This window comes from Corvus brachyrhynchos, unplaced genomic scaffold (genome assembly GCF_000691975.1).
Source record: "Corvus brachyrhynchos isolate BGI_N302 unplaced genomic scaffold, ASM69197v1 scaffold100, whole genome shotgun sequence".
NCBI classification, from domain to species: Eukaryota; Metazoa; Chordata; class Aves; order Passeriformes; family Corvidae; genus Corvus; species Corvus brachyrhynchos.
In genome coordinates, this window is record NW_008236230.1 from 336,174 (window position 1) to 347,718 (window position 11,545).

An 11,545-nucleotide genomic window follows, 5' to 3' on the forward strand; every position below is an offset into this window, starting at 1 on the left:
TGTACTTTTACAGCAAAGGTTGAAGGTAAATGATGCTGCCTGAACCGTAAGGTCCTGCTGCTCACCTATTTCTGACATGGCAGAAAATAATCATGGGTTTACTGTGAAAGAGTGGAATATTTAAAAGGTGTCAGCCCTCTTGGAATAGTTGCTAACACTAAAAAAGTTGTAGCTTGTGCCAACTTGAAATCAGAAATATTCAAGAACAGAATGGAGTTATGTATACCTAAGGGACAAAATGCATTACTGAGATGTTCTTCAACACAAGTGCTTTTCTTCTGCATCTCCAGCATTTCAGTTAGCTAAACTGCTGCCCTGGAGACTGGTCAGAACCATGTTTTTGCTGTTTCGGTTGTTGATGGCCATGAGTCAGCCAAGATAAACAGTCCCCTTAACACGTTCACTTACTACCTTTTGTGATGTAGCTATGCAATAGATTTGTTCAGTTCCCCCTTCCTGAGATTTTCTTATGCATCTGTCATATTTTTTAATTAGGACAGTGAAGATTTGATGGGTTTGAAGTAAATTAATGATGTTGTGGTAAACTTACAAGTCATGTACTACTAAATGCAGATCACTCTGCCTTGTCCTTGGAACTGTGAAAATTATGGACTCTGGTGATGACATAAGCATACAAAACATAGATTTAAAGATGAGGTTGTTTAGATCATCCCTGGATGATGAGTAGACTTGGAGAAACTCTTTAGAGTCCTTGTCACAGTTTATTTCTATAAATGTTATGAATCTAGAATATAAATGCTTTGGAGAGCCCCTTTTGCTTATGACTGTTGAAAGCAGGGCAGTAATGCAAAGATGGATTTGGGATATGCTCGCGTGGGACCATACTCCAAATGCACTGGGCAAGGAGTAAGTGTTCTTCATTTTTAAAGCTCAGAGATTCAAAGTGTGATAGCTAAGTGCCTGGATGGTGGATGGAGAATAGGAGTGGAACTACAAGGACAAGATGTTTCAGGGTTTGATTTTAATGCGGCATGGAGAATGTCACACTGAACAGTTTCTTTTCTCAGTTAAGGATAACTTTTTACTTCTTCTCATTCCTGAAAAAACTCTTTTGGATCATTAGGCTAGATGCATACTAAGAGTTGTTTGTGCACTGTCGGAGCTGATACCCATCACTGAAGTTGAATGATGGTAGTTATTTTTGCCAAAATTTATACACACAACTTACTCCCCTAACTCTGGCTTCTACCTAAATTGTAATGTATTGAAGGTGAGTGTCCCGCTGACCTCCAATGTCATTTGAATCCATGTCAGGACTTTGAAGTATGCCTTGTACATGTTCCTTCTCAATTTTGATGCATTTTTCTCTCCTAGTGTCTTCAAACAATTACAAATGTCTTGTATGGCACTAATCTTTGTCTTTCTGGCTTTTCTACATTTTGAGAAGGCCTTCCCATAAATCTCTTGTGCTATTAAAGAAAGGGGAGTTAGTTGTTTGTTTTTTTATAATTTAGTGAAAACTTGAAGAAGAGGAGAGGGTTCTGTGAAAACATTTTTAGAGGTTTTACTAAAATGTTTTGAAATAACAAAGGTTCTCACAGCTGCAAGTAAGTTTCCCTAATTGTATTTATCATCTTCTCACACAATTTTAGCCAAGTCTACAAAACAAATGAAAAAGTTTCCTCCATCTCTGACAAATGAAGTCTCCAAATCCACAGCCCAAAGTGACTTCTGTGTGCATGAGAGGCAAGGAATTCTTGAGAATCTCAATAAAAGTTCCATTCTCCCTTTGATGAGTGGGGGTTGGAAAGGAAAGGGAATGTGTGACCATTCATCACAGCACCAGGCTCGTTAGTACCCAGGAACTTTCTACTCTAAATGACAAAGAGTTTCACTGTCACCAAAGAGAAATTGCTGCTGACCTTAGACCTCTTTTTGGAAAGTAAAATAATGGAGCACAGGAGCAGAGTTTGATATTTGACCGAATTCTACACAATTATCATGCATGTGTATATAATAAAATTAATTCTGTGTCTCTGCATTGTAGCCTCAGGCAAGCAGCGTACAATCAGTTTTGTATGTATAATAGATCACAGAGTTGTTCATGAATAATACAAATGCATTGAGCAGATACTAGTGAGTGAGGATGTTTGTCTTTGCATGGAATCGAAGTGAACATGTAATATTGTGATAATATATATTTGATGAATTCAGGTCTGACTTGCCTTTGCCATAGCCTGCTAATTCCCCGACAAGGGTTGCCACAATAATTGAGTTTCCAATAATATTATGATTATTTCCACATGATAATTTAATTGTAGGTATTTTTTAATATTGTAATAATGTAGATTTGTGATTATTATGCATTTGCATGCAGATTTTCATGGTGTCTTGGAGCACATCCCTACATTTATAACTTAATTTCCTCTATTATTGCATATATATTTTGGGATGAACTCATTAATGCAAACTAAAAAAAAAAGTAGGTCTTTTTGGTCATTTTGCCTTTATTATGAATGGTTGAAAGCTTTGCTCATTTTTTTAGACTGGCCTAAACAAGTGAATAAACAAAAGACAACTGTAATTCATGGATGGATTAATTTAAAATAATAATGTAATTACAAATCATGGCAGATTTGTCTGAGGTAATTGGGATGTAGACTGGTACAAATTTTGCTTTACTGAAACAAAGCTTGTTTAAATGAATCACCAAGTTTAGTAGAGGCTGTTTTCCATTCTTCCAATTCCCCCATATAACGTGATGGTAAAGCAATGGTGGCTCAAAATTCATAGGTGCCTGTACAGATGGGTATAACAAAATACAACCTGGAACTTCTGTACCTACCTAGATATTATTTTGGCAAGCAAAGTGTCCAGTAAGAATAGAATTGTGTATACAGAGTCATGACAGCAGCAGGGGTTTTAATCAGTTAATTTGTCCACTCTGGAAAGAGGCTGGTTGCTTGCCTTATAACAACCTTCAAACTGTTAGAAAACCTGGCCTGAAACTGCATGGGACAAAGGGAGGTAGAAATAAACTCTGTTCCCATTATTGGAGGAGACATTTTTGTGATCCTGTGAGCATTCTTCTTCAAATAGGAGAGTTCTCTTCCAGACCTATCAAAAATTCAAAGAGAAGGAAATGCCTTTAGCTAATACTTCTGTTTTGAAAAGAAACTTCCCAGGAAAAATGACATAGGCTTTGGGTGTTGTTCATTTTTCTGGTACGTGAGTTGGAGGACTGTCCTCTTTTTATCCGTAAAATCTCAGCTCTGCAAATTGAACTAGGGTCACAACAGAGTTCTTGGTCTCTTTCAGGTTGTCCATAGCTGATATGTTCATTTTCCACTGCTTGCATGGCAGGAACATGCAACAGGAACTAGGAGAACTGGCCTGGTCCAAATCTTCTGAAATGAAAGTCCAAAACTAGGCACTGGAATATCTAACTTCTTGCTCTCCTTTCACATTGCTCTTTAGTGCACATCAATGCTACTGTTTCCAGTGTGGTTTGGTATCTGCTTTCTACTTTCAAACATTTTCCTCTAAATTACGCACAGACAAGACACAGTGAGATTAAGTCCCTTGTCTTTCTTCGTTCTTTGTTCTGTGGACCTAAGACTTGAACAGAAAAGCTAAAGTCTGATTTAGGCAGTGAAGAGAACAGTCATGACTCTGCAGTATAAGATGGTCTCTCTAGGTTCTGCAGCAGAACAACTGCTTGTATAGGTAAATTAGATTCTGTCCTGAAACCCATGAAGCCTTTTGTAAACTCCATATCTTACCAAGAAGTACTTTGATAACTGGCTTTACTTGAAGCCGAAAGTATCAAAACATGAAGGTGGTCCTGACAGAAGTTTATAAATCTATACTCATGCTTTTGGGAGATCAAGAGATAGTACAACATAGGATCTGGAAGGTCAGTCTAACTGCTATTTTGTTTTATAATGGCCTACCAGCACAAAATTAAGGTTGTCTTTTACCCTGTGGCATTAGATCTAAAAATAATCTCAGGTGTTGTCATATATGAAGTACCATGGAATATAAATATATCATTCTTTCCATAAGTCTTGGATGCATTTTATAATTCTTGCTTGTTGTGAAGAAACTTGAGATTGTGTCAGATAACAAATTATTTATAATCAGATGAGTGTCTCCATTACTATATGTTTCTGATGTTACTTACACAGATATGATAGGTGGGTGTACATAAAATTAGAAGAAAGCCTGTTGGAAAGTACTGATTTGTGTCATATTCATGAGTAATTTTCTCTGATGAAGAAACTGCTTATGTGCAGAGTCCAGAGTATGTAGCTGGCCTGGCCTCTCAACCCTTCCAGCATCACAGAGGCTAGGACTTGGAAGTGCTTAGTTCCTTTTCTATCTTTACCTGATGGGTTTTGAACTTAAGTCACGTGTTGCAGTGCTAGGTTTGGTTTAGCAAGCTGCAGCTTTCCCTGAGAGCTCAGCAGAGCTGCTTAGGGCAGTGCGACCATTTCGCCCTCCCATAGTCCATTTCGGACGGCCCCGCTCTCTTGCTCTGGCTAGCTGTCAGCTCTACAACTCAGTGATGGCAAAGGAGGCGAGAAGGGTGTCTCCATGAGGGTTTCAGAGGACCCTTAATGGTTACATCTTGTCCCAGCGACTTCCAGAGGCAGTGAGACCTCGTGATCCGCATCCCGGCGACTTCCAGAGGCAGTGAGACCTCGTGATCCGGGCGCAGGGGGTTTTGTCAGATCGCAGGGGCGGTACATGGGCGGAGTTGGGGTACAGGAACCAATAGGGAGAACCGGAGGGAATGGCCAGGGCTAGGGGCAAGGGAAAGCGGGGGGAACAGTGTGGGATAAGAGAAGCAGTGGGTAAACAGATCACCACAGTCACCCATTTGCTCAGAGATTTCAGAATTGCTCTAATGTTTTAAATTGGGGGAAGTGGAGTGGAGCCCCTCAGCCTTTCCTATTTGTACTGCTTCTCATTGTGTAAAAAAAGTTTAATGGTCTTTAAGGTCCCTTCCAACTGAAACCATTCTATGATTTTGTGTCCCTTACTTTGCTCACAATGTGTGACAAGGAAATGTTTAATTTCAGGTCACTTGGAAGGAAGGCTTCTTTTGACACAAAATCATTTGTTGTTGCTGCTTTGTTCCTTCAGTTGAATGGAAAAAAACCCAACAGAACACCTTCAGTTTTCTTGCAATAATTTTTTTCCATTCGTAGTTGTCTCTGAAGCAGTGGAACTATGTCATTTCTGCACGAGGCAGGGATATGTTTTCTTGTGCACAGACCAACACTTCCCAGCTTATTCTTAAGGAAAACATCCCTCAAAAATAAGGAGGTATTTATGTATTGCCCATCTTCTCTAGTGCTTGAAAAATGCATGATTCATGGCCACTGGTTGTTCTTCTCTTAGTGGGGAAGGTTTATTGGCCATAATCCTGGAAGTCTGGAAGTCCCCTGTGTGTCAAATGATCACTGATTGTATTGGAAAAGGATGCTTCAGTGACAGCAGGCAGCCCCTGGGCAGAAAGAGGTGTCCCTTGTCCCTGAGCAATAACCTGTATGGATGATTGAGACTTGTTGATAGACCTCCATGAAAGTCTTACCTACTAGTCAGGGCTTAGCAGTGTCTGGCTAGTGAAGGATCCCTCAGTACAGGATGCTTGAACTTGATTTGTTACTCTCATCAAGGAGGGCATAAAGGTAGGCAAGAACTGAACATGCCTTGAGGCCCAGGCAGATGCAGTTTTACCACAGCCTCTGTCTTATGGGAGAGAGAGAAAGAAAGAAACGGCTGCTCGAATTTACAAAATATAGTTATTGACTAATTTCTTCATCAGCAAGAGCAGTAAGAAATCAGTGAGGTCTCTCCTGAGAGATCAGTGGTGTCACCTCACATGTCCTCAGGGTGCCAAATGGTATAAAACACTCACTTTGAAAGTACTGCACCGTGATAAGCTTCAACTCCCAAGGGATGCATTGTGTGTACATTTTGTTATATGTAATGACACACTGAAAGGGCAGTGAAGCTGTTAAGGGAACGCTGCATGTCTAAAAAGAACTTATTTTTCTTTCAACCAATAAAAGAAAGAAAGAGTCTTTCAAAAAAGCACTTAAAATAATATCATTTAAAGGCAAGAAGTGATAAAATACTAGAGAGAATTCACCTGTCAGATGAAGAAACTTAAAACATGAGGTCTTCTATGTAACATACACAATTCAAATTGGACCATTTTCCTGGTAAAGCAAGAGACCTCTGCAAAAAACTTTTAAAATAGCTGATATGTATACAAAATTTTAAGGCTGACACAACCAGCATAATGGCAACAGTTATTTAAAACAGTAGATTTGAAGAATAAAGAATAAATTGTAGTAATTTCACGTAGTCATTCTTGACAATATATGAGAGGCTGTGAGTTTCAACAAAACCAAAGTTGAATGTGAGACTCTGGGAGTTTCTCAGCAAAGGTGATTTTGTGGAAAAACAGTTCAGGGCATATAAAAAACACCCCTAGAGATGACTACAATGCTAACAACAACATTTTGAAATGAAGCTAAAAAAGACTCATATTCCCTTCAACATAATTCCACATGGACACATTCAAAAATTCTGTACGGCCCCAGTGTGCCAGGGCCCATTTTCCAGCAGAAATACTTCTGCCTACAAAATATATGGAAATGTATGTGAATGTTTTCATGTATTTCCAAGGCAAAAGTAGTTGCCTTCCTTAAACCTGACACAGAATGAAATCTGACTATATGAAATCCCCGTCAGCAAAGTGACAGAACAATTGGGCAAATGCATTTCTGATGAACTTTAAATGTGAAATTATAATTGGACAAATAATTCATTTGATATTATTCAGAAATAAACAAGGACTGGTAAAAAATAGAAAAGTGAATTGGATGGAATTGTGCAGTTGTATCTACTATTACTTCAGTACTAGCCATCAATCACTGTCAGTTAATTATCATTAAGATTGCATAAAAAAAGACCCCTGTGGGAGTTGGATAGGCTGTTTCATTCTTTCATTAAAAACAAGATAAACAATATAAACCTTGTTTTAATTTTTGGTTTTATTTATTTTGTTTTGGTTTGGTTTTATTCATTTGGATCTTTTTGTATTCAAAGAAATTATGTGAAAAGGTGAATCTTGAATAATTGTTGTGAGTTATCATATGGATTGCAGAGACAAGGAAATAGAACAAGGGATTCAAAATTAAAGTTGTTATTTGTCAGGAAAGGTTTAAAAAATTTTAATTTCTTTCTTTTTTCTGTCCTTCCAATATCCAATTAAATAGTCTTTCTGAGTTGGAAAACTTGCTGGATTTTAGGAAAAAAAAGTGCTTGTTTTTTAATTAACTGTACGGTTTTTAATTCCCTAGGGTTTATATGCCCAGTTTGGAAACCTACCTTTTAGAAAAAAGAATTTAAAGCTAAAGTTATATGACTCCAAAAATTGATTCTTCAGCAGAACACAAACCAGCATGAAACTCCATAAAGATATAACCCACAGAAAATTTTGGAGGTTATGAGCTGATCTGTGCGGCTCATGAGCACTTGGCTAAAGACAGAAACAGGAATGCAGTTGTGGGCAGGAGCAGCTGCTGTTATTTCCAGGGTGCATCCCTGCACTGCTGAGTAGCCATTCACACTCTTAAAAGTGTCAAGGTTTATCAATAGTGCTCACCAGCATCACAAACAGTGGCTGGTACCTGGGCTCTGTGTAATTTCTGCCTTGGATATAAAATTGGTTCTGTCAGCTGGTGCTTGCTCAGCCTGAGGATCACAGAGCTCTCCTAGCCAAGCACTCTCTCTGCAGAAGCAGGCTGTAGAGATTAAACTAAGCTAAACTAACTATGATTTTATTTATTTATATAAATTTATATAACTGCAATCTTTAGATAACTTATTATAACTTACTATAGATTATAATTTATTAAAATTATAAATGATATATTTGTTTATAATGGTTTTATAAATTTATATAGCTATATAAATCTAGTCAATTTTATATAAATTTATATAACTAAACTAACATGCATTTTTCACATCTTTGAGTAATTGTTTGTCATGGTAAAATATCTCTGTTATAGGAAGCATCTTTTGTTTGTGTTTTGGGATTTCAGTTTGCTTTTTTAAGTGAGGCTTCCTTGTTAACTTTTTTTTCCCTCAAATGACATAAGGGCCTCGTGAACAAGAACAGTTTAAAGTCTGAAGCCGTCAGGGCCAAAGGCCTCTCTGTTCAGCAAAATAATAATTAAAAAACCTGAACCCTTGCCCTTGGAATTAATCACATTTTGGTCAATTATTCAAATAAACCTCAGAGCTGGAGATTTAAATGCAAGTGTTCCCACACAGATGTCAAAGAAGCAAAAGGCCTGTAAATGACACAACTTCAAACTGAAATGAACTCTTTAACACTGCTGAGCAATGGTTTCTAATGAGGACAAATGGCTGAAACTAGAGCAGAGCTGTCCCATTTAGGTCTCTTCAGGCTGAATGCAGCCCATCAGGACAATTCATCTGCTCCTTATCGACCTCCTCCTCTTGGGAAAGCCTCTTTGCCCACACCCAAACTACAGGCAGCACTTGGGGTGTGATGGTCAGCCAGATGGTCACAAGATAGAGACCTGTGATTGGATGAGGTCAGGTAACTCACATTGTCCATGGATCCATTTTATTTTATTGGGTATATTCTGATGTATCAGGAGAGGTTATACTTTGAATAAAACCTCATCAAGTAAGCTCATTTCTATTCTCCTATCTTTGTTCCATCATGTGTGGAGTTTCATCCTTCTTATTTAGCTATTGGAGAAGGAAGATAGTCCAGTGCCAATTTTATTTTGCAAGGTTGGATCAATGTTAACATGTCTGTAAACTAGTAGAAAGGGGAATTAGGCCATAGCAGAAAGGGACAGTGCATCTTGAAAGAAAACTAAGACGGAAACCCTAACCTCTTCTAATTTACATATGGTGACATTTTGCAGAAATATTGTAACATTAGCAGTGGCATAATGAAATTCTGCCTATCAGCCGTGGAAGGAATAATGTTACTGTAAAGGTAACCTGTCCACAGTTTGTTATCAAGAAAATATTCATGGCAAGAAACATACATTTACCAATGAGTGTTAAGAATAGTAGTTTTCCCTTATAGTTTTTCCTCATGGGCTATCCATCTTCCCCTCCAGATTTACTGCATGATCACTCCCTTTACATGCTAATTATGTGCTGCTCTGGTGAATTTGTTAGTAGTGACACTTCGGGCACCCAGTGGGACTGCAACTCATTATGTGGCAATGTCCAGATATATCAGATATTATTAGCTGTCATTAATCTGCTGTGGAAGCATTGAGAGCACAGCCAGGAGAGAGACCAGGAAATAGAGTAAAAATGAAGTCTGCAGCCACTCTGGCCCCCAGAAGGTCAGAGGGCAAATCAGCAGGGGAGAAGAATACACCTTAAAATGGCCAGTGCTTAGCAGCAGATTTTTAACCCATTATAAACCAGTGTTTCTTAGAAGAGGAAAGATAAAAAGAAACTATACTGCTTATATTTACTGACTGACTACACCTTACTGGAGGAAACAGGAATACAGCATCTCAAGCTAACTTTTTATAAACTGTTTTGTAAACTGAATCAAAGCAATAAAAGTGTATGAATATGAAGAGTGAGCAACACGCAGTGTCCATCTGAATGTGGATAGCACTCAGGCATAAAGCTTTGAAATTAGGCACATGTAACTTGGAATAGGATTAGTCCCCCCTCCATTTGAATGTTGTATTTTATGGAACTGGACCTGGCAGTAGAGAAAATCCTGCAGAAACGAAGAGGTAGCAACCTGTTTCTGTCCATCCAGTCCATAATTTGCCTGTGTAAGGGGTTTGCCTCTAGACTGTGAATGCCCTGCTGATCAGCCTTTGCTATGCAGCTTTAAAAACACAAATCACAATAGGTTGTATTTTTGCTATTGATTCTGAAAACTAGTCACTTGTAAGAGTTGTGCATATCTGTGTTTGTGCAGAATTAATTACATCTGTTTGGAGTGAGCAAATAAAAGCTGAGGAAAGATTCTTCCCAGAAGGCTTCACAGTCTTTCCAATCTCCAAGACGACTTGCAGAGTACTGTCCAGAACTGTAAGAAGAAGCATTTTCTTTCTTTACATCAGCTACTAAGGCTGGAAGAAACCAGTCAGGCTTTAAGGCAAGCAGGGTCTTCTCTTGTCTGAAATTAAACAAAAACCAGCAAAGCAGAGGTTAGAAATCTTTGAGTTTGGTGGTGATGTATTACATAGACTATTTTCAGACCAGGGGAAAGGCAAGAGGTTGGTCAGTCTGTGTGCATTGGCAACTTACAGGTGCCTTTTGCTACTGTCAAAGAGCAACCTGAAAACTCAGTGACCTTAAAGTAAAAGGATGAGATAGACAAATTTAAGAGAAGAAAAACTGCATTGTATCAAGGAAAGTAAAAATAATCTTTTGTTTCCAAGGTTGCAGGGACCTATGCTCCCTTATTTAGAAGTTTCAGTGCTTTAGTTAGAAGATTTATACAAAGACTAGAGGAAAGAAATCATCCTAAAATTCTTCAACAAATGACAAATACATGTTTGGGAAGTTGGAATGAAGTTTTTCATCTAGTTGCTTGGATATTTCCCAGTGAGCCACCCATCTGAGTTTCATGAAGGAACTTGGGAAGTACTGGTTTTATTCCTGTGTAAGGGATCTAATTTAATGCTTCACAATTTTTCACATACTATGACCTTTCTGTGCTCTTATCCTATCTTAATGAGGGTAATAACAGGAAGAATAAAAAAGGCCTGATGTTTTATTTATAGAACTGTCTTTAATTAGACAGACTGATAAACCCATGCAAAAACAACCACCATGGGATAAGTCTTAGGTTGTCTTGAATTCTGCACAATCCCATGAAATAGAAAGCAATGTTAGTATTTGGTGAAGTAGCTCCCATTAAGACTTCCTAAACTAACAGCTGTTCATCAACTCAGGTTCTAGGAAATGCTTTAAAAGTGATTTTGGTGTAATTGTGGGGTTTGCAGAAATACCTTGAAATATTGGGGAGTGCAGGGTTAGCAATGGGACAGGTGGTGAGTACCCAGGGAAATAATGAACATGTCTTATCATTGGTCTTGAACCTTTGCAATTTTGGTGTTCAGGAGGATTGGTTTAAATTTATGTGAGAACAATGAAATATGAAAATAGAGTTACCATCCAATGGTATTAATGTGGACTAAAAAATTATAAAATCCAGGTGCTATATGAATACATTCAATAATTCATTCATAGTTTCTTTGTTAATCTTTTTCTAGTGTTTATGAAATTTTACACATATGGCATGGCTTGCCCTTTTTCCAGGGAAGTGGAATAAAACTTCATTCCAGTTTTCTTTTCCTTTGAGTTCTTTGAATAACTGAATATGAGGTGAATACTGTTTTAGTGGGAGGTTAATGAGTTAGAGGTCAGGCTTACAGTGGAAAAACTGCAGTCAACCTCCATGGTTCTGTTTGCCAAATTTGCACTGACGAAGCTATTACAGCAGGCTCACTTTTTTTTTTTTTTTTTTTTTTTTTTT